We start from the raw sequence: 24,849 nt of genomic DNA on the forward strand, positions 1-24,849 counted from the left end.
GAGAGCAACTTGGTACCTATTTTAGATTGAGGAATTAAGAAAGGCTTCTCTGACAGAATGAAGTTTAAGCTGCTAAATGAATCACAATAAGGAGCCAGCCTTGCAAACACTATGGGAAAAGAGGTCCCAGGCAGATGAAAGAGCTAGAGCAAAGAACCCATATTCTCACCTTACTAGACCATGAGCTACCCAGAACCATTTTAAAGTGTTTCCGATTACTTTCCTGTGGATGATTTTAACATGTTACTCTGTTCCTTACATATTGATGAGCCATTACTGCAACGATGCTATGTAACAAGACAATTTATCTGCTTAAATTCCTTCGATGACTTCTTCTCCTTGGACTTGGAATAAAATCCAAACTGTAAAGTGAAAACTTCACAAAGAAGAGAATCACGATTTATACATCTGGTTTGCCACAACGTCTCCTGTACTTGTTTTGGTGCCTGACAAGAAGTAAATGCTGTACTGGTAGAATAACGATGAAGGAATGCATGCATGAAGAACCTGGGCTCTGTGTCCTAGCCCTTCATTCCCTTCAAGGGATTGTGACTCACCTTCTCATTTATATTTTAAACCATTCTCTTACCAGTACTGGCCCTTTGGCATTCAGCACATGCCTTTTTTTACCTGAAGAACAAAAACAACTTAGAGCAACAACAGAAAACCCTTTCTTTTTCCCTCTTAAGTGGCACACTTGTCATTCACACTTGGAAGGTCACTTCTACCTACTATAAAGTTGTAAATTGCCCATGACACATATAATTGTCAAAGTCAATGGGCATATTTTTCCTCACCTGACTAGGTGACTGCAATTCCTTTGGTGGGTGAAACTCATTTTCTTTTAAGTATTGCACACAGCACTGCTTCTGATCAAGGAACTCACTTCACAGTAAAAGAAGTGAGGCAAATGGGACCATGATCATGGAATTCACTGGTCTTACTATGCTCTCCATCACCCTGAAACAGTTGACTTGATAGAATGGTGAAATGACCTTTTGAAGACTCAGTTATAGGGCCAGCTAGATGGCAGTTCCTTGCAGAGCTGGAGAAAGGTTCTCCAGAGGCTCTTTATACTTTGAATCAGCATCCAATATGTGGTGTGGATTCTCCAATAGCCAGGATTCAGGGGTCCGGGAATCAAGAAGCAGAAATGGAAATGGCACAATTCACCATTACCTCTGGTAACCAATCAGTGAAATTTTTGTTTCCTGTGTTTGTTGCTTTATGTTCTGCTGGTGTACAGATGTCAGTTCCAGAGGAAGTAATAGTTCTACCAAGGGACACAATGATTCTACTGAACTGCCACGTAGCCAGTCTGGGCTTTGGATCAATGGCAAAGAAGGTAACTGTGGTGTTGGCTGGGGAGACTGATCCTGACTACCCAGGAGAACTACTACTACTCCACGATGGAGATAGAGAAGAGTATGTCTGGAATACAGGCCATCTCTTGTTATTACCATGCCCTATGATTAAGGTCAATAGAACCTACAATAACTCAATCCAGGCAAGACTACTAATGATTCAGACCCATCATGAATTAAGATATGAATCACCCTGTCAGGTGAAAAACTGTGACTAGTTAAGGTGCTTGCTAAAGACAAAGGGAATACAGACAGAATGGATGGTAGAAAAAGGTTGTTAAAACACCAGCTAAGACTATTTGACCAGTTACAGAATTGAGAACTATAGTTGCCATTAATATTTCTTCCTTATTTTGTTCTGAATACATCACACACACACATATTTATATATGATATATATAAAAGCAGTCTTTGTTTTGTTTATGATGTAACATAAGATGTATTGATGTTATATCAGTATTTAAGTATTGTTAATTCTACATCAAAGTATTTAAGTTATGGAATATCAGGAGAAGAGTAAACACCACTAATGGACTTTACCTCCTTTCTGAGGAAAGGATTAGTGCATTTTCAGTTGTATGCAGGATAATTATGACCTTGTTAATTATCTTTATTTGGAGATTAAGTATGGTTTAAGGTGACCTATGTGGGTGCCAAGTTGATAAGGGGTGAACTCAGGAAGGTTAATTTTGTGTGTCAACTTGACTGGGCTAAGGGATAGCTGGTAAAACATGATTTCTGGGTGTGTCTATCAGGGTGTTTCCAGATGAGATTAGCTCCTGAGTCAGATTAAGTAAAGAGGATCATCCTCATCCACCAGGGCAGGCATCATCCAATCCACTGAGGACTGAGGGCCTGGATAGAACAAAAAGGCAGAGGAAGGGCTAATTTGTTCTTTTGGCTTGTCTCATCCTGGTCTTGGACATCAGCATTTCTAATTTTCAAGCCTTCGGACTCAAACCCATATTTACACCATCATCCCTGAGATTCTTGGGCCTTTGGAATCAGAAGCATGATATTGGCTCCCCAGTTTCTCAGGTCTTTGAGCTCAGATTGAATGACACCACCAGCTTTCCTGGTGCTTCAGCTTGCAGGGGGCAGATTATGAGACTTTCTGGCCTCCAGAATCACATGAGCCTATAATAAATTCCTATAATAAATACCCTCATATATATTTGGTTCTTCAATACCCTAATACACTCCCTCTTGCCTAATTTTCTTTCTATTTCTCCAGCCATCCCTTAATCTTCCTCACAGCCTATTTCCTCCTCATTGTTCCACCCTAAATGGTTCATTCTCACCCCTGTGTTTTTACTTTATGAATAACTCCTGACGAAATAAACCTAAACTCATGGCAACAACTAATATCTACATGACTATAATACTCATGCCTGAACATTACTCTAAATATCCCCCAAGCATCACAGACTTATATAATAATGGGTTACTTACTGGTTGCTTATTATATAATACAGGAACTGAGCTTAGAACTTTACAAATTTTGAAGCAGATATATAATTATTTTCATTATACTGAGGAATAAACAAGGGCTTAGACAGGTTAAGTGAATTGTCCAAGGCCACAAAACAGTGACAAACCTAGGATGTGAATCTGCATTTCCTGACTCTGGAGTCCATGATATGCAATATTATGTTATACTGCTTCATACTCAATGATTATTATAGCTAATTACTTTCAAGTATCTTAATTGCAAATTATGTTGGATATAATTCATCAGAATCCAAACTGAATTTAATGTATTAAACAGAAAATGTTTTCCTAAAAATATTCTTTCTGCCTAGAAAACTTTATGTCTTACTATTCTGTTTGTTTAAAATTGCGTATCTTTACCTTTCTTCCTGAAGATTCTCGGAAAAAGAAACTTCAGGATAAAAAAATATATATTAAAAAACAGAATGCATCTGCTTTGATCAGTTCATGGTTAAAAATGTCCAGCCTCATTTTTTGTTTTGTTTAGCTTTGTTTTACTTTGCTTTTGGTAATGCTCTAGTGGGCTATTTATACCAGGAAATGGTAGACAGCCAGTGTCTTAATGGTTGGATTTCTTTTCTCTGAGGGATTAGGTGAAACAGGCATATTAAGAAGAGATGCTATTAGAAAAATGGATCAAACATTTAAATGTCTAAAGGCCAGGGACAAAGAGTTGAAATAGGTGATGGTTAAGTACATGGGTCTGCAGCCACATGATTGATGTTCTATACCCACCTTGCAACTTGGCCATACAAAAAATCATTAAAATCAACTAGCCTCCTATTTCTCACTTGTAAAATAGAAATCAAAGCACTACCTACCAGCTGAGCTTCTTATTGGTGCTGATAAGATCTGCTGTGGGAAGGACAGTGCCTTATACACAGTAAATATTCAACCCAAGTTGGCCAAGTTATTATTGCCTATACTTTCTTCCGTGTCCACTGGCTCCACATGGTCCACTAGAAGGTCACATGTCAGACACTCAGGGTTGCAGCACATAGCATTGCAGCACATTCTACCAGGCATGCTCATCTAATTTAGATAGACATTGATATATGTTTCTAATCCAGAAGACACAAAGAAGCATGTGAGTGAGCCATGACTACTTAAGGAAAGGAAAACCACCTGAAATTCCTACACACTTGGCTAGGTGCGGCAACATCTACCAGTTTGTGTGGAGCAGAGAGAAACTGGATTTAACTACCCCTGGTGTCAGTCTCACAGGTGACTTAATCAAACTGCCTGAATACACAAAGAGTATGAAGATTGAAAGGTAAACCCAGGGGAACCCAGAAGAATAGTTTTTATTTTTACATAGAACATTTAAGGCTTTGGGGAAATTGGATGAGACAGATCCTACTTGTTTTAGAATGTGTTATAGGTAGAATACATTATGGAAATTAATTAGAAGCTTAGGGGAGATGCACTTTTAGATTCTAACTTAGTGGGGCGTGGTGGCACAGCAATGCAAATTCACCTAAATAATACTATATCACGATTGTATTTTCTATGTACAGAGATTTTTATACATAGCTAACTTGATCCCCCCCAAAAATCTGTTGATTACAGAAGCTGTTATTTATCTACCATCATCTTATATATTCTAAATATTGTCACTTCTGAAAGGTTGGTGTGACTTTTCTGACTCCGTAGCACACCACAAATAGCACTAACCCAAAGCTGCCTCATTTAAGAAACTAGGACTTTCTCTCAGAGGATATTCATGTTCTATTAAACTCCTAATGTATGAATCTATCCATTTACGTATAAGAGTGAGGACAATGTGATGTTGTACAAATCCTAGATCTGCACATTATGGGGAGTGAGGACCTATCTTTCCATGGTGTTTATACTCTATAGCCCCAAAGCAAATTTGGCTATGAGCTTCATTATTATAATTTGGTCTTCTAGAAAGAAGGAAGGGGTAAATGCTGGCTCAGGGAAAAATTATCTAATGTCCCCCATTTCTCCTCTTGTGCTATTATTTCTCATTTTGTACATATTTTTCCCCAGAGAGGACTTCACCCGGAAGCATTATAGCCCCTCTCCTCGACCTCATCCTCATTTAGATGAAATATAAGATGCCCCTGAGTAAACATCACTGATGTGTACCCAGTTCTATGAAGACAGCTGACTAGGGACCATTTGACAAAATTGTTAAGGGTGGCCTCAGCAACATGTTTAGTGTCTTGCCTCTGAACCCATAGACAGATCTCTCTGGCATGTGACATCCCCTCTGGAATGCAACTACAGTTTTGTCTGTCGCCTCATGTGAGAAGATTCCTCATGACCATCTGTTCATTCAGTGCTTCCCAGACCTGGTCCCTACAGATCAATGAACCCATCTTGTATCCCTGATCATATCCAAGTTCCTTGGCCACCTGCACTCAGTCATGATGGGAACTCTTCTTTCACATATTTTGAGAAAAAGTAAAACATTCAACTTGTACATAGTAAAAATAGCAAATCTTCAACTCTAATAAATGCAAATATTTCTCAATCTAACATACCTATATTTGAGAGAAGTAAATTCATCCAAATGGAAGTTTCTTTTAAAATCATTTAATGCATGGGACACCTGGGTGGCTCAGTTAGTTGAGCATCTAACTTCAGCTCAGGTCATGATCTTACGGTTCGTAGGTTCAAACCCCATGTTGTGCTCTGGGCTAACAGCTCAGAGCCTGGAGCCTGCTTTAGATTCAGCGTCTCCCTCTCTCTCGCCACTCCCACCCCACTCCTGCTCTGTCTCTTTCTATCTCAAAAATAAAGGTTAAAATTTAAAAAAATAATAAATCATTTAATGCATATGTAAAGCTACTTTTTTCCCCACACACACTCTAATAAATTCCATCTATATTAATATTATCAATGTCACTTTGAGTTCCAGTTTACTAATCTACTCTTTTACATGAAAACTCACAGAGCCCCATTCTGACAAGGTGGGAAGTACTTCTTCTACAGAATAACCATATTTACATAAAGAAAAAGAAAACATCAGAATGACATTTTCCTTCTACTTGAAACATCACTTTTCATATCCTTGTATGTGTCTGCTTCTAGAGGTCAGTGCAAGATTTCAGATGACTCACACACAAAAGAAGTGTAGCATGCTTCAATTAAGATGTGTTAAAATCAACACATTTAAAAAATCTTATTCCATGTGATAAGATACTAATGAGTAACCTTGAGGGCTTTTTAAGGAAGCTTCCTATTTCTGGTAGTGTTTCTGCTATCACTATTGCATTCACTATGTAAGTATGGAAGTAAATGGAAGGGGAAATTTTCAATAGAGAGAAGCTGTTCTCCCTCTGGCTTCCAGGACAAGTACCCCCAGGACATCAACTTTTGATTCCCCAATAGGGCCATCATGGTCTCTGCCTTTGGGAATGTAATGCTGGCTTATCACACAAGAAGCTCCCCACCCCAACCTTAATTAATAAAAGTAGCACAGGTATAGCACTCTTATTTACAAATCTCTTTCAGCTATATTGTTTGAAATGTGTCCCAAACTCTACAAGGTGGATACTGGGAAAATTAAAAACCTCTTACTTTACAGTCAAGAAAGTGAACTCAGGAAGATAATTTATCAGGTCAGATAGAACATTAGTGGTGGAGATGGAATTCAAAACCAGACATTCAGCTAGAGGAAAGCTCACCTTGCTAAGGTCCTGGCCCTTCTTTAGAGTAGCATATGCCTGAATACAGCCTATCATATTATTCAGTGTACTCATGTATTACCACCTTTGTGCACACCTGTGAGATAATAAGTCATCAGGTCTTTATATAGAGAAAAAAACATAGAAACACACACACACACACACACACACACACACACACACGTGTGCGCACAATTTGGGTAGAAGACATGATGTCCCGTGAATGGATACAACACACACATGCATCCACACCACACAAAACTCCATCACAGAATGTACTTCCTAGCAAGCAGTTTACTTACAAATTATTAATTGTATTATTATGAAATGTTTTTATTGAATTTCGAACAAGTACAATCCTTTATGTCAAGTTAATGCTAAGGAACCACCATCTATAAGTCTGGATCCCTCTCCACACACCACTTTTCCATTAGCTATATCAACCCAGTTAAAGAGTATATTGAATGGAATTGAATTAAATGCAACCAGAGAGGGGAGAATGTTCTTTATATTTCTCACATTGCTACATAATTTCTACTGTTTCCTTGGGGAAAGAGGAGAGAGAGTGTTTGTTCAACATTTCTAATACAAATAGTACACAATACCTGGTTCAATCTTCCCACTCACCAATAAAATTAAAATGTAGGTTTTTTTCTTTATCCCCCTTTCTCTAATTAAGTTACCTGAAGCTCAAGGATGCCAAATAACTTGCCCAGTTGCCTCACATTCATAGATGCCACAGCCAGAATCCCAATGTGGGCATCAACTTGGGCCAACATGATTTCTCTCTTACCACACTGCATGCCCAGGAGCACCCGTCCAAAGGAGAGTGAGAGTAGGAAGCCAGGCTAAAGGAATTGGGGAAGGCAGGCTTGAATCTTGAAAATATGGAGCTGAGGTGGAAACAAGATTCCTGAATTCTCCATTCCATCATTGAGCTGTCTTTGTCCTTCCCAACTTTGTCATAAAACTGGAGGAAAGCAGATCCTGGAGAAGGAATAAATGGAAGGGAGGTGGCAAGCATTTAAGAAGGTTCTCTCCCAGACCATTTAATACCAAGAGAAGGCATAGGAGTGGTGCAGAGGGCTAGCTAAGGTAATTCCGATCATGTCCTCCCCTCAATAAAGATACAATCAGTTCTAAGTAGAAAGTTTGCTTTAATGCAAACACAGCTTCAACACAACCGTCCAGACATACTCTTCCTCCAATTCTTTCAACCAGATTATCACCCCCAAACTTCTCCCTATAGACATTTTGAAACTATCATTGTTCCTTTATATTGCAGCTAATTCTTCTTCACTTCCTAGGGAAGGGTCTCATCCTACCCTGGAACAGTCCACAATATGCTACTTGGGTAGTTATGAGACAGTGTAAGGTAGAGATCCAATTCTCAGTTTTGGACAAAGGAAACCTTATACAAAAATTAGAGCAAGAAGCTGAGGTGGGAAAAAGGGCAGAGGAGAATGGGAGAAGTCACGGAGTATTAATAGAAAGCACTCCTAATAAAACTCAAGCACAAATGTACAAGGTCAGATTCCAGGAGGAAAAAAAACTCACTAGGAAAAATAAATCATTTGAGGGAAAAAAAATTAAAAAATGGCCTCATTACAGTGACAATTTGGGGCCAAAATAAAAATCAGAAATGGCAAGAACTAGCAGGACTTCATACACTACAAAGCCTAAATTAGCTTTCGGTTTTGGAGAAAGTACACTAACAGATGCCAGGTTCAACAGATACGCCTCTGGCAATAGCAGAAACACTAACAAAAGCAACGTGCAGCTGAGAAACAAACTGCCAGGTCATGAAACAAAGAGGCGCACATCCTCTAGCACCAGCACATTTAAAAAGACCAATGTCTGTGCACTGGGACATTACAGGAACTTTCCACATGAAATGATCCTTTATGAGATACGTGGAGCTGCCACGAACCAAACCTCTGCTCTGGGTCCTAGAACTATAAACAGAATAAAAATCAAATCAAATCTGTAACACTTGAAGCTACCTAAGCAAAATCGAAGCAGGTTAAATTTATTTAACCTGTTCTAGTACGATTTTTCTCCACACATTTCAAGGAATATGGGCATATGTGCATAAGAATTGCATTCTGTTCAGAAAACACAACCTATTTTTTGTTAAAATGATCATGAAAAGGATCTAAAGTGTCTCATTGATTCATTTAGACATTCAAATATTTAATAAGCACCTATTATATACTTGTTGAGCTCTGTGCTACACACTGGGGATACAAAGAGAAATATATCTGATTTTTAAAATGATTCATTTCACTATACTCTATGTTGATTGACTCTGACTCAGAATTTTCATTTGATCTGGAGCTCCAGATTCTGATACATCAGAGAGGAAACATGCAAGTTCAGAGAATAGCACCACAGGAGGACCAGGGGCAGCCTGGAGATCCTGCAGACATTTAGTCCTTTCAAACATTTAAAGAGCTAACTTGTCAAAGAGAGGGTAGGTATGCGTTGTTGGGTCTCCAGAAAATAGAACCGCAGAAGTTATAGGAAAAGCTATTTTGATCTAATAAAACTAAGGAGCAGAGAATGGGCTACCTTAGAAAAATATGAGTTTCCTGACTCTGCAAATATTCAAATAGAGACTGAATGACTGATTAGAGTTGGTTAGAGTTCTCCTAAAGGTCTTCAGCTCTTGTATAAAGTTAGACTGAATCTATTAATCTGAGGTGGTGAAGACCGTGGTTTCAGAAGAATCGATCTTATTGACTTCTTTTATATTGAAAACTCCTAAAGTTAGCATTTTATAACTTTAAAATTAGGCTATGTTATCTATACTTGGAATTGTTTTTAATAGTAAGGTTATGAGAAGGTGAATCCATAGTAAGCAATAAATATGCCCACCTTTGGGATTAGGGTGATAGGTCTCTTTAGTTCCTCAAGCTCCTAGTAGAGTCTTGGTCTCAGATATTTTTTTTTAAGTCCATTTCTCCGACCTGTGCCAAAGATTTTACTCTGATCCAATAGCAAGGGCATCGATGGCAGATCCCCAAGTACGGGCCTGGGCTTCCTTTGATATCAGGTACCATATGGTCACTAGAGGTATGTTGCTTTTTTAAATGGAAATAGTTCACTACCACTGGTTGATCATAAAATATAAGGTTGAGTACCTTATGTCTGACTCTGCATCATTTGTATCAATGCTACCTATTTTAATTGAATATCTTGCCAGCCGTAGTTATTTTGGTCCTGGGTATTACAAGGCAGCTTTATAGAGGCTATCAAATTGCCTTCCAAATCTGTTGAAGTGGCAGTTGTTACAGGATTAACTGGATCAACAGAGTCTAGAGAATCTGAAGTTGAATCAGAATTGGATTCCTCTGCTAGATAAGCTTTATCCTTTTTGAAATCATCCAAAAAAGCTCTGATACTTCATCTTCTCCTTCTGACAAGAGATAGTTCTTTAACACTAGGACCTTTAGATTTTTATTTTCTGACATCTTAGTTTCTTCCTGTAATTGGATAAAAATTACTGTAAAACACATAAAAATGAGTGATAGGGTGGGGATAATATCTATCATATATTAGTGTAGTTTAGAATTATAATATCTGAACACTGTGGTAATAAGTGTAAGAACAGACAAGTCTGAAACAGAAGCACACAGAAAAACCTAGAATGTAATAAAGAAGATATCCCGATGAGTGGTATTGGGAAAACTGACATTTGGAGAGAACAAGTTAGATTCCTACTTTTTTTTTTTTTTACCATTATAAATGTCATCAGGTTGAAAGAATCATATATAAAGAGAGTAAGCCATACTGATAGTAGGAGAAAATATGTGTTTACTTTAAATGCCATCAAGGTGGAAAAATCTTTCTAGGCATGACACCAATAGCAGAAATGAAAATAAAAGACTAATAAATTCGGGGACTCAGTCAGTTAAGTATCTGACTTCGGCTCAGGTCATGATCTTGCATTTTGTGGGTTCAAGCCCCACATCTGGAGCCTGTTTCAGATTCTGTGTCTCCCCCTCTCTCTCTGTTCCTCCCCTGCTCGTGCTCTGTCTCTCTCTCTCTCTCCAAAAACTAAATTAAAAACATTAAAATTTTTTTAAAAAGGTATTTGCAACACATATGATGTGGATACATAAATACTTCTTAAAAAGAACATGAAAAAGACAAAAAAGCATATCCTAAAATGGCTTTAGGACATGAAGAAGTAACCTGTAAAGAGAAATAAAAATGGCCAGCAAGCCAGTAATGGCCAGAGCCATTAATAATCAAAGAAATAAAAATGATAAGACCAAGAAAATTCAGCATTTATCTATTAGGCTGGAAGGGAAAAATACCTAATGTCTAAAAGACGAAGAAATAAGACCTTCATACTCTGCTGGTGGGGGTATAAATTATTCAAACATCACTCAAACCATCAATTTAAATGTTTCAAGACATTCCTGGCATGCAGATTACAAAATATATTGAATCAATTAATATGTGTATATCCTTTGACACAGTACTTCTCTTTTAAGAAGTTTATCCTAAGGAAAAAATCTTAGACACACGTAAAAGCATAAAATGAAATAGCATCCATTAAGGATTATAATGTAGTTATACGTTATTTTCATGGAAGATATGTATGTGCTTTCCAACAATCTCCTGTTTTAAAAGATACTGTAATGAATTTGTTTCTAGATAAATTGGTATATTTCTGCTTCTATATATACTAGTATATTTATTCATGAATATTGAGTTTCATCCTTAGGTAAGATTAGTCATTTTATGCCCTAGCCTTATCTATATATAGATGTCTCATTTGCCTCACAAATTCCAGATATTCTTCCGTTTGATGTGTTGCTGAGAACTTCTTTTCTTTTTCTTCTCCTTTCCTCTCCTGTCTATCCTCTATCTATCTTAATCTGGAATTAATGGTTTAATTAGAGTGCTCACCAGTGTCCACCCTGAGCCACAACAATCAGATGAAGAGACAGCAGAATGATATTAGCATCTGGACCAACAAACCAGTTCAACCGCATGTGCAGATAGACGAGGAATACCTCTACCATTACGTCTGCCAACACTCAGGACCACTTAAAGGGCACGTTAAGAACACAGATCCATTCCCCCATCTAAATAATCAGCAATTAGAGTCATCCAGATGACTTCTGCAGCTCCTTATTTTAACGCACCATCCCTTAAGATTTTACGATAGCAGTCCCTTAATGCTTTACATTCAGATATAATTCTTAGCCAAGAATTATTTTCAGCTGTCACCGGAGGAGGGACTTGGGGGATTGGAGGAAAGTTTAGTGAGGAACAGTGACAAAAAGTTTATTCACCTTCCCACAGTATCCATAAAATATCTCGGTACCTAGGATTTGGGTTAATGACTGACCCCCTTCCTTCACTTCTAACCTCTGCTTTACTTCACTTGAGTCTACTTGTACACTGGTAATGAGAACTTTTATACATTCAGTGCCTCTCCTCTTCTCATTAATCTTCTCTTTTATCACCTCTGTCAAATACCCAATTCCCTTAATCGTCCTGTGTAATCTTTGATGACGGAGCCCTGTTTCTTAGTGCTGCCTTACTAGCTGGCCCAAGAAGGCTCCCTCTATATCCTACCATTATGAAGAAACTTCAGTAAAGCCAAGTTTAAGGGTAAGGAGACACCTAAGATACCCAATAACCTGAACTATCCTATTATTGATAATGAGTTTCACAATGGGAAAACAAAGTGTGAGGACAAAATGGAATGTCTTTGAGATGTCCTCTTTCAAAGAGGGTCAGGATAAAAGAAACAAGTGAGGTACAAATATATCTGAATCTTAAAGCTCAGCACCTAGGGTTTATCTTTCTGTGAAAGATAAATTTCACCCAGTTGAAATTCTCCTTCTCTGAGTTTCTCTTTCTCTGAAATCTTTATTCTAGTCTTCAAAGACAGAATTCTTGTCAAATCTGTCAGGTAAGTCCAGTCCCTATACAGAGCCTTGGAAGGCAACATGCACTCAACAGTGTTTCATGAATGAATTAATGTGAAGGAATAAGCTAAGCTTCCTCTTTTCTTTTGGGTCTTCATAAGAAGATCAAGATCCAATTTTGTAAAGATAATTATAAAATTTGTACAATTAGTAAGGAGCGCAGTTGAATCCAGACTCCATCTTCCTTTCCATGAAGGTGAAAGGATATACATCAGAGCAAGACCCATGTGTCTAAGTACATTGGACCCTGAAGATAGTCTCAAAGATAACAAAAAGTACAGGCTGTGTTGAGGAGGAGATAAGACGCAAGCAATTTACAAACACATGACACAGACAAAATAAAAGAAGAATACACAGAAATAGGTGTGTTCAGTTTTAAAAGGAGGTTGTTAGAATGATTAGGGAAGTTGATAACTAACAGGCGAGGGAGACAATCCACACTGTGCACTACTCTGGGCCCTGCTTCTTGGCTGTTTTCCACTGTAATTAGTTATCTGGCAACCTTGCAAGATCTTAATAAAAATAACTCATAAGGTTTAGTCACATCAGAAAGGCCATCAAAATGAGTGATCACAAATGTCTGGAAAGGGTCACAAGCCAAGTCAGCATTTGGGACATGCTTTTTAAAAATTACCTTATCTCTTTCATCTCCAAAGAAAACATCAGAAGGATGTTGTCACAAGTCCGACAATCTCACTCCATCCCCCTTATCTGCTAACATCACATTGTAAAGTTTGTGCCGCTGTCAGGGGTCCAATAAAATCCCACAGTATTTCTTGTTTTCCTTTCTCAGAGGTATAACTTTCTTCTAATCTGCTTATACACATTTCCATGCTTTGTAACAGAGTTCATACTAGACGTATTTTTACCTGCAATTACTTTAGTTTTCATGACCAGAAAGACTTTAAAAGGAAATAATTACACTATGTATACAAATAATTGCACTCAAGGGATCATGTAAAGCATCTCACAGTTCACACAATCCATTTACACTTAATTGTCATTTTAAACTTAAAACCACCCTATGACTTGTTTGGACAGATTATGGTGGTGTTTTGTTTTGTTTTGTTTTGTTTTGTTTTCCATTTTGAGGAGGAGAAAATTGAAGTTTAGAAAGGTTAAGGGAAATTCTCAAAGTGAACAGCACATAGTGGTAAAACAATTCTTGAAAACCATGTGGCTGCCTCTAAAACCATGATAACCCTGTACCTATATAAGGGATCCACAGCTGGGAAAAAAGGGAGAGAGGCAACAGTCTTTCCTAACACCCATGGAATGGAGGGAAAATGATTTACTAAACTCAACATATCATCATACCAAGAATTCCATTAATTACGCCTCCCTTGTAATTCTACTTTTTCTCGCTAGAAAATGGCACTTCTCAGGTAAAACTGGCTACATAATTTTCAGGAACCAATGCCCTGTTCTCAGTGTCTTCTGATACAAAATTAAAGAGGAGATAAAACATGTTCTTCTGGGGCACCTGGGTGGCTCAGTCCATTAAGCATCTTGATTTCAGCTTGGGTCATGATCTCATAGTCACAGGATCAAGCCCCACATTGGGTTCCTCGCTGAGTGTGGAGCCTGCTTGGGATTCTCTTTCCTTCTCTCTGCCCCTCCTATGCTCGTGCACATTCTCTCTTTCTCTCTTTCCCTCTCTCTCAAAAACAATGAATCAACTTAAAAAAAAATAATGTTCTCCTAAGATTTTATTATTAACACTTCAGGTATCCTTGTTAATTTTGGATACTTCTGTTTAACTCATACCCCCCACTTCCAGGGCTCCCTTATACTATTACTATCCAGGGCAATCCACCTGACCTACCCTCTCTGGGAACAACCCTACACACTTGGTTTCTACCATCTTACCCATGACATTAGAAAGAGGCAAAGAAATGAGTTCACAGTAAGACATTAATGATAGTAATTTGATAAAGGGATTTCTCCTCTGATGGCAAAGGCATTTGTCTTGTGAATCTCTAATGGGGCCATTTCAGACATCAGTGATAAGTTGCAAGAAGAAAAAGGGGATTTCTTTGGGAACAGTTTTGCTAGCCACTGCTAGCCCTAAACCTCACCATAAATATTAATCTGGATATTTTCAAGTCTAAAACCCTGGGTTTACATAAATAATCCATCTATACTGCTTTTAAAATAAAGAATTACATTTCTAGGATGTTTAGACTATTATACTGAAATACTGTCTTGCTGAAAATAATAAAGAGTTATTCACAAATAATCACTTTTACTTTCACCACGTTGGAAGAGGAAACTGTCAAAGATGGAGTAAAGGGATTGGATTCTGGGGAAGTTCCCTGGAGATCTTCCAAGGGAAATAAAATGGCTCCCTTCTCTGAGCCATTTTAAGCCTTGATTACATTAACTTTTAGAAAATGCACAGAGGAAACACTATTTCAGAGAAGACCCTGAAATTAGCATATTTCTTGGAACTCTGGTACCTCACAGATGACAGCATATGTCACTGTTAACCTTGTGTTATGTTTCCTAACCAGTGTCCAGCACAGCCTCTGAGGCCATCTGCTTTCTGTGGTTGTCAGCTCTGAAAATAACCTAGGACGCTGAATCCCTGGAACACATTTTTCCTACTGTTTTGATTAGAAAAGCATTTCCAGCCTAATCAATCTTTCTGTTTAACTCAGGCATGTATTTGACAAACTTCCTGGTTTTAATTTTCTAGTAAACATGGTAGATCTTAAATTCCCAGGTGATATTTGACATTGGGGAAGTTTCAGCGCACATGCAGCAGAACCACTATAAAGTAACATTTGCTTTGCTCCTTGCTCCTGGAGAAAAAAACATGTACTGAATAAAACCACAAGGACAGGATACCAGGAAGCCCTTGTGCTGGTGTTTTCCTTGAATTAATGCTTTCAGCATCCTCCTTACTCATTTAGATACTTCTGCTTATATAATTTTCCTATATCCCATCTATTATGTTTCCTTGCCTCTTTAGATAGCTCTTTGTGGCTCTGCTAATTATCTATGTCTGATGGTTGAGGCACATCATCTAAAATGTGCTCAAATGGTGGAAAAATAGAACATCTAAAAACACAGAACTATTCCACACAGATTTATGATTCAAATAGGGTCATCTTTGTCCAATTAAGCAAGGCTACTTGAAGAAAGATGGCTGAAACATTGTTTTCTTAAAGAGACTTTTTTTTTAATGTCCCAAAGCTAAAAGAAAAAGAACATAGGGGGAGATACAGGAAGAACATTACTTACTAAGTCACTGCATTTAGAAGTCTTGGAGACACATATTGAATTGCTTTGTTTCTGAACTGGATGGTGCTCTGCCGAAATCCTCCTGTGACTTCTTTCATTGCCTTCATTCAATTTTATATTGTTTTGAAGGTCCAGGCAGAGAGGATATGTAATTGGACATTTGGTGAATTCAGAGGAGTAAAATTGTGTCCAAAGTTATTAGCTTATCTTCGTGTGAAGAGCAAGGAGAACATTTTATTTCATCTAACTTTTTATAGCAATCAATTAATCCTTTGCTTTAAGGATGACAACAGAATGCCTTTACTCATTCTCATGGAAACATTGACATCTAGTGGGTCACTGCATTAATGCAGGGCAGCTGAAAGGCTGGAAAAAAATGCCCAAATTTGGGGGCTATTCAATATGGAATGTTCTCTTTGATTATTTAATTTGGCCCATTGATCTTTCTAGCTAACCTCTGCCTGTAATTGTGGATAAGAAATAGTAATTTCTTATTCAGAAAAGGCAGTTGTAGAAAACAAACGTAGCATACCTTACCAATAGCTTTCACATGCCCTATAGATAGATTCTTGATTATTTTACTTGAAGATTTGTTATTTATAGGAACCCAAATCATGTAGTAATGATAGAAACTAACTCTTAGTGTTTGGAGACCTATACAGTGTGGCACAGTGGTTCTTAAACATTTTCATTTCAGAGATGACTTTGATGAACAGTATGAGCACTCTGCCAAGAAATTTTATATATAAGCAGCCGCATTAGATTCTGTATACAATTTCAAGGGAGTTCACAGAGCCAGTAAAACTTGAGAAGATAAAGAACTTCTGCCTACTGATAATGACAGGAAACTTACAACACTTACTATGTGCCAGACACTGTTCCAAACATTGTTCATGTATCAACTCATTTAATTATCCCAACTCTTCTATGTAGACATATTATTAACCCATTTCACTGAATGAAGCTGAAACGCAGAGAGATGAAAATATTTGCCCAAAGTCACAAAGGCACTAGCAGGTGGAATTAAGATCAAAACCCAGGTAGGCTGACCGGAAAGCCCATGCTCTGCTAGAATTGCCTGGTGCCTCTCACAGAAGAAATACTGCAGAGATGGCTAGACTGGCAGATAGAGCCCTTACACATTGCTCTCAGCATGGCCAATTTCCCTAAGCAATCTCTTTAGACTAGTTGCCGTCTATGCCTCAGTTGTCCAGAATTGTATCACAACAGATCAATGGGCACTACCTATTCGGGAAAGAAGGAGACAGGTGTAAAGTTAAGGTAACATGCTTTGGAGCCTTTAAATGGGAGCTTTAATGCATGTCTGAATGACCAGGACCTTCAAGTCCCATAGTATGGGGCTGATAGCCATTGGGAGTACAAAAGACTAGTAAAAAAAAAAACAAAACAAAAAACATTGAACTTGAGCAAATGTCAGTTCTATGGAGCAAGAGATGTGACAGATCTTCTCTGTTCTATAGGACCTTTAGTCTTTAACCTCGTACTTCATGAAGCAAAGCAAACTGCTTGGATTAACTCTCCTATGGTTACGCTAGGAGAGAAAAGCTATAACATCTGTTCCCTGGCATGTGATTCTCCTGGAGAACAATGGTATAAGGTTAGGAAACAGGATGCATAAACTGGGTTACTACCTCACAAAGATGTCCCTGAGTCCAGCACTGGACTCTCTTCCCTACATCCCTCCCAGAGGCTGCTGGGGAATGAGGGAGAAGAGGTTGTTGAACAGCAGTAATCCTTCCTCAGAGGAGCCTTTCCCCAAAACCCAAAGCCACGGATGTGAGACAACAAAGGACGTTGGAATCTTTTTCTAGCTGGAAAAAAAGACAGTGGGAGAAAAGGTCTGCTGATTTCCAATGCATCCTCTATAAATACGAGTCTTCTAGTTCTTTGACCTTGCCATGCATCTTTCCCTCTAAATGGATACAGTGAAGACTTTAAAAGCATTATCTCCTCTTCTAGGGATTTTTCCTGTCTTCACTCTCAGCCCAAACACTTAAGCAAGCTAGAAATAGTGATTGCCGTCAACCAAATGCGGCTGAGTTTGTTTTAACATACGACTTCTGATGCAGGTAAAGAGGAACAGACGTGAACATCTATGGATGCTAAAATGATTTCTCCGGAGTATCCTGGTGACTCTAAAAGGGGCACACATGTTTTCCAATTAAGAAAATGCCTGCCGAGCAATGGGTAATGCCATATGTCTGAGCCTCTTAAATGGAAATGAGCAGCCAAAAGGTTTTGCTAAAAAAGAAAACAATTATTTGTGCTTGTGGCCTGGTAGTCTGCACTTCCAAAATATCATCATTGCATTCCCATTATCTCTACAATTATCTTACTTATACTTGGACTATCTGACGTTGACCCTGTAATTCTAGAATTAATATAGGAAAATTTACCTTTCTCTACCCGGTCTTCAAAAACACCATTTTCTCATGCAAGAAGAGAACCCAATGGATTCCCCAAATAGTTTTAAGTGATTTGTGATATTCAGTGATGAAGGTCTGCGCTTCATACTTCGCCACTTTGTAATGAATTTCACCTCAAAAACCCTTAAGGGATAAAATCAAAACCCTTCACAAAATCAGAATAAATTCCATATGCTGCCTCACCTTTTCCTTATTCACTTCTGAGCAATGTCAAAGACTTGCTTAATAAATGTTAAATGAATAATAAAGGTGAGAGAGAGGTATAATTTCTTTCGAAAGAGGTACATTTTCTTAAGCTCATCAAACTAGAATTTTCTAACTACTGGGGAAGTATGTAGCCCTCTGAAGAGGGAATACTGTGGGGCGCCTGGGTGGCTCAGTTGGTTCGGCTCAGGTCATGATCTCGCAATTTGTGAGTTCCAGCCCCGCGTCGGGCTCTGTGCTGACAGCTCAGAGCCCGGAGCCTGCCTCGGATTCTGTGTCTCCCTCTCTCTCTGCCCCTCCCCTGCTCATGCACTGTCTCATGCTCTGTCTCTCTCTCTCTGTCAGATATAAATAAACATTAAAAGAGAGAGAGAGAGAGGGAATGCTGCTTTCATTTTTATTTTTTTTTTATTTTCTTTAATGTTTATTCATTTTTGAGAGACAGAGAGACAGAGCATGAGTGGGGAAGGGGCAGAGAGAAGAAGGAGACACAGAATCCGAAGCAGGCTCCAGCCTCGGAGCTGTCAACACTGAGCCTGACACTGGGCTCGAACTCACAAACCATGAGATCTTGACCTGAGCCAAAGTCGGAGGCTCAACCAACTGAGCCACCCAGGTGGCTTTTATTTTTCTACTCAGAGTACAGAATTGTATTCTCCCAATATAGGTATCTATACAGAACCAGATTAAAAGGTTTCTTTGACTTAATACTTTGTAAAAATGGTAAAATTCATTGCCAAGAGCTAAATCTTGCAATATGAGAACTAGGCATAGTTTATAACACATAAAACTTGACAACTAAAGAATATTAGGCTGGTTCTGAGCTTGTAGAACTCTTTGCTAAGGACCAGTGAAGGTTGTTTTTTTTTTGTTGTTGTTTTGTTTTGTTTTTTTTTACCAGTGAGATTGAAGGACTGAGGTCTGCTCCTGTCTTATTCCAACTTTGTGGGCGCCACATGTCTGCTGCTCTGCCAGGCCTTGTGCCAAGTGCTTTAAAATTCAGACGTGACTCTTGCTCAGGTACTTGCTAAAATAATCAAAATCATCTATAATGCTATAGTATACATATACAATTTTATAATAAATGTAATATGAATAATATCCGTCATTCAGGGTTTACTGTGCTAAATGTCCTAGCAAACATGGCATCATTTTTATTTCATTTCGTTTTCCCCTATTGAAACATAAAATCCATGGAGGCAGGAATGTTTCTTTCTTATTTACCACGGTATCCCCAGTGACTAGAACAGTGCCTGATATGTAATTTGTTGAATGAATGGGTGAATGTTGGAAGTATTGTAATAAATATTTGACCTAAGAAAAAACAAAGGCTTGGTGATCTTGCCTTGCCCCAAAGTTATGAAAGAACAGGTCCTTCATTGAAGGTTAAACAGTTAAGATTTGGGGCTGAAGTAAAGCCCAGTTTTATCTGACTTCAAAAGTCAAAGGATATATTTCAGAATAATTTTTTACAGTTAATATAAAAATTTATAAAGATATTTTACATTGTCTTTCATACTATGTCATTGAAACTCAGTATTTTATACTTACGGCACAACTCAATTTGGGCTTGCCACATTTCAAGTACTCAGTAGCCACATGTGGCTGGTGGCTTCAGTATTGCCCTATGTATCCCACAAGATTGCTGTTATTCAGATAATTTATGTGAACATATGTTAGGGGCACTGAATGTTGCCATTTTTAGTGAACTCATTTTATTTTATTTTTTTAAATTTTTTTTAATGTTTATTTAATTATGAGAGACACAGAGACAGAATGCGAGTGGGTTAGGGGCAGAGAGAGAGGGAGACACAGAATCTGAAGCAGGCTCCAAGCTCTGAGCTGTCAGCACAGAGCCCGACGCGGGACTCGAACTCACGAGCTGTGAAACCATGACCCGAGCTGAAGTAAGATGCTCAACCTACTGAGCCACCCAGGCACCCCAAGCGAACTCATATTTTAATATCACTTGGGTCTATCTTTAGTTATGCCAACTATCATAGACCCTAGTTTACTTTTATCCCTGAGGATGAGCCATGAACTAAACACATTGTCATGTGTAGCTGTATTTGATACCACAGTTGTAGTCTTGTGGAAAAAGCACAGAATGTGTAGTCAGGATGCAGACGACTGTGTTTTTGACTACATCCTAGCTATATGACTTTGGCCAAGCCCAGTTTCACTTTTCAGCCTCATTCCCTTTTTTCTTTCTTTTTTTTTTATGGTTCATAATTTAGTGATCCATCACTTACACATAACAGCCAGTGCTCATCCCATCAAGTGCCCTCCTTAGTACCCATCACCCACTTAGCCCATCCCCCCACCCACCTCTCTGCCAGAAACCCTTAGTTTGTTCTCTGATGAATGGATAAAGAAGATGTGATACACACACACACACACACACACACACACACTGGAATATTACTTGATCAAAAAGAATGAAATCTTACCATTTGCAACAATGTGGATGGAACAAGAATGTATTATGCTAAGTGAAATAAGTCAGAGAAAGACAAATACCATATGATTTCGCTTATATGTGGAATTTAAGAAACACAACAGATGAGGGGTGCTTTGGTGGCTCAGTTTGTTAAGCATCCAACTCTTTTTTTTAATGTTTATTTATTTTTGAGAGAGAGAGAGACAGAGCATGAGCAGGGGAGGGGCAGAGAGAGAGGGAGACACAGAATCTAAAGCAGGCTCCAGGCTCCAAGCTGTCAGCACAGAGCCCGACGCGGGGCTTGAACTCACAAGCTGTGAGATCATGACTTGAGCCAAAGTCAGACGCTCAACCAACTGAGCCACCCAGGCACGCCGAAGCATCCAACTCTTGATTTCAGTTCATGTCATGATCTCATGGTTCCTGAGATCATCCCCACATTGGGCTCTGCACTTACAGTGTGGAGCCTGCTTGGGATTCTCTGTCTCCCTCTCTCTCTGCCCCTTGCATGTGCTCTCTCTCTAAATAAATAAATAATTTTTAAAACAATAAATAAAACAGATGAACACAGGGGAAGGGAAGGAAAAGTGAGATAAAAACAGAGAGGGAAGCAAACAGTAAGAGGCTCTTAAATGCGGAGTGGTCAAGTCTACCACTATGAAAAACATTGCTTTTCTCCAAATGCAATGTGTGAATTGTCAGCCTTGCCCCTCTTATCTGAGTGGGATGCTTGATTTCTCAGTGTTCTGTATAGGGGACTCCATTTTTTCCTGTGCTATCAAGATAGGAAGCACTAATGCCCTTTGTTGAGACACTCTTCCTACTTGGTACTCAGCAGAAACATAGTTGCTTATATGTATAAGGTGACACTTCCTATATATCACCATTACAAACCACTTCACATCAACAGTTCAGGGCACTACAGAACTTTTCATGGGTTATATCCCTCTGTGTTTGCAGGCATTTACCTTCTTTACACTGGGTCTCTTCAACTCTCCTGCTCCTCTTCAAACTAACTTCCTATCCTCACTTTTTAAAGATACAAGTTACCTTCAGAAACTGAATTATACTCAAACTAAAAGTTTTATGTCTAAGATGACTCAAGCAAAAACTAGGAAGCATAAGAAAAAAAAAAAAAGGTTTCCTGGACTACGGTTGCTTGTGGGTTCTCTGTTTGCCTCCGTCCTTGAGTGCACTATGCATGGAACGCTCTGGCGTCCATTCAGAGAGTCCTGGCCACATCATTCACTAGTCACATGGTTTGGGGCAAGTGCTTTAACCTTGCAGCTTTAATTCTTTCAATGTGTAAACCTCAAAATAATTTTAAAACCACCTACAAGGCTGTTATTTGATGACTGGAAATTTTGAATTTGTTTTCTTCAGCATATTATCAAATTTGAAAGTACAGAAGAATGTTTAATGAAAAGTAAATCTCCCAGTCATCCCTGTCTTCCAATCCCGAAACTAAGAACTGTTTATGTGTCCTTCCAGAGAAAACCTTCTCATATTCAAGCAAATGCAATTTTTATTCATTTTTAACACCAAAAATAGTTTACTCTATATGGTTATTTGTCTTGTTTTTGTTTTCACCTATTACTTTTTCTTTTTCATATAGAAGAGCTCACCAGAAGCTTACTCATGTTTTTGAAAAGCTGTGTGGGATTATTTCTATACTTTAAAACATTATCTTTAAATTAATATGGAGGAAAAAATGCATGGAAACATTCAACACATTTTGAAAATAGAATAATAGTGAAGAGAGAACTGGCATAGCCTGCTACCTGTCTAAACACATTTTAAGCAATAAGTGAAACAGTACAATAGTGAAAAGCAGAACACAAACAGAAAGAACATCTTTTAATGACCTGCTATACACAAAAATTTGCTAATAAAAGCTGTGTAATAAGTTGTATATTTAGAAAAAGTTAAATTAGATAATTATCATACCTCATACACATTTTAAATGGATTGAAGAACTAAATATAAAATATTAAATAATGAAATAAAAGAAAATGTAGATAAACATCTATTTGATCTTGGAGTTAGTAAGACCTTTTTAAACATAGGAGGAAGCTACAGAAAAATCAACAATAGCAAAGAAACGATAGCAAAGAAACTATAAGAAGAAACCATAAAGAAATTTAATAGCTTTCTATGGTTTCTGTTTCTATGATAGGTTTGGATGATGTGACTAGTAAAAAAATGTTATTACATCAGAAAAATTAATAGGCAAATTATAAACAGAAATATTTTGGAACATACATGATAGATATATGGCTAACAATCTTTATATTAAAAGAGGTCTCATTAATCTTAAGAAAAATAAAACTGCCGGGGCGCCTGGGTGGCGCAGTCGGTTAAGCGTCCGACTTCAGCCAGGTCACGATCTCGCGGTCCGTGAGTTCGAGCCCCGCGTCGGGCTCTGGGCTGATGGCTCAGAGCCTGGAGCCTGTTTCCGATTCTGTGTCTCCCTCTCTCTCTGCCCCTCCCCCGTTCATGCTCTGTCTCTCTCTGTCCCAAAAATAAATAAACATTGAAAAAAAAAATTTTAAAGAAAAATAAAACTGCCAATTATAACTGTAAGCAAAGTATGTAAAGTGACAATTCAATAAAGAACAGCTTACACAAATGGCCAGTGATTAACAGTTACCTAAATTCCCAGTCTTGCCAAATGGTAAATAATGCTAAAAGAACAAAGAAATAACTCTTTTTTTTTTTCCAACTGTGAAGCTGGGAAAGATAATTAAATGCACAATTTTCAGTACTGGCAAATTCTCAGTGAAATATATGCTTTAATACACTCACTTCTATCCTGAAAAGTAATTTGATACCATGATTCAAGAGCCTTAGAATTATGAATTTGTTGTCTTACACTTCTTTTTGTAAGAAATTATTCCTTTTTTTTTTAATTTTTTTTTCAACGTTTATTTATTTTTGGGACAGAGAGAGACAGAGCATGAACGGGGGAGGGGCAGAGAGAGAGGGAGACACAGAATCGGAAACAGGCTCCAGGCTCCGAGCCATCAGCCCAGAGCCTGACGCGGGGCTCGAACTCACGGACCGCGAGATCGTGACCTGGCTAAAGTCGGACGCTTAACCGACTGCGCCACCCAGGCGCCCCTGTAAGAAATTATTCAATAGAATGATTAGATGTGTACAGAAAGATTCATATACAAGAATGTTCTTAGAACATGGTAAAAAGTTTCAAACGACTTATATGTTCATCAATAGTGTACTAGCATATACATTTGCTACACTATACACCTGTTAAAATCACATTTTACACAAAATGTAATGGAAAGGGAAATTTCTCAAAATATATAGTTAAATGAAAAAAGTCAGTTTATAAAAGATAATATATAAATCCAGTTTAAACATCTATATACATATGTAAAAACATGTATGTGTGTGTATATATATATATATATATATATATATTTATAGGATATAAAAATATAAGGTTTTACACAGACTAACACTTCTCTGGGTGAAATGATAAATAATCGTTTCTTTAAAGTTTTGCACAGAAAAGCATTATCTTTATAATCAGAAAAAGTCAATAAATCTTATTTTTAAAATTAGAATCAGAGAAAACTTACATATTTACCCTTATGTATCTCACACTTACATATTTAACTATTATTATTTGTGTCACATTATTTGTACCCGATCATAGTGAGTGATACTTGGATATGAATTTTCTTTAAAAACCTGTGTCTGTTTTTGAAACATTATTTGAGATCATCTTTAGGAAATCTCTTGGCTCAAGAATAAAATCCAAAACTATCCCCTGGGAGGGCTTGACTATTATTAAAATATTATTAAGACTTCAGCTTTGTGTTGAGGCAGTTGTTTAGATAAAAAAGTAACTGTACACAAACATTGCTGAAACCTAAATAAGAAGTTAAAATACCAGTAAGAGTGACAATGTAGTTAAAAAGACTGAGATTGTTCATGTTGTTATCCGCAGGCATCAGCCATGTGGTTTGCCAGTATGAGTCCGCCTTAGCCATAGATAGCTATGACATCATAGGTTCAAGCTCCACCCTT

General features: G+C 38.0%; 1 pseudogene; it reads left to right on the plus strand.

The window, feature by feature from the left end:
• LOC124527195 (inositol 1,4,5-triphosphate receptor associated 2-like) overlaps positions 1-24,849 on the plus strand; it is a 50,064-nt pseudogene that overhangs the window by 9,157 nt on the left and 16,058 nt on the right.

Source organism: Lynx rufus, unplaced genomic scaffold (assembly GCF_022079265.1).
Source record: "Lynx rufus isolate CCGP_SWC_20201006 ecotype Redwood Valley unplaced genomic scaffold, mLynRuf1.p SCAF_5, whole genome shotgun sequence".
NCBI classification, from domain to species: domain Eukaryota; kingdom Metazoa; phylum Chordata; class Mammalia; order Carnivora; family Felidae; genus Lynx; species Lynx rufus.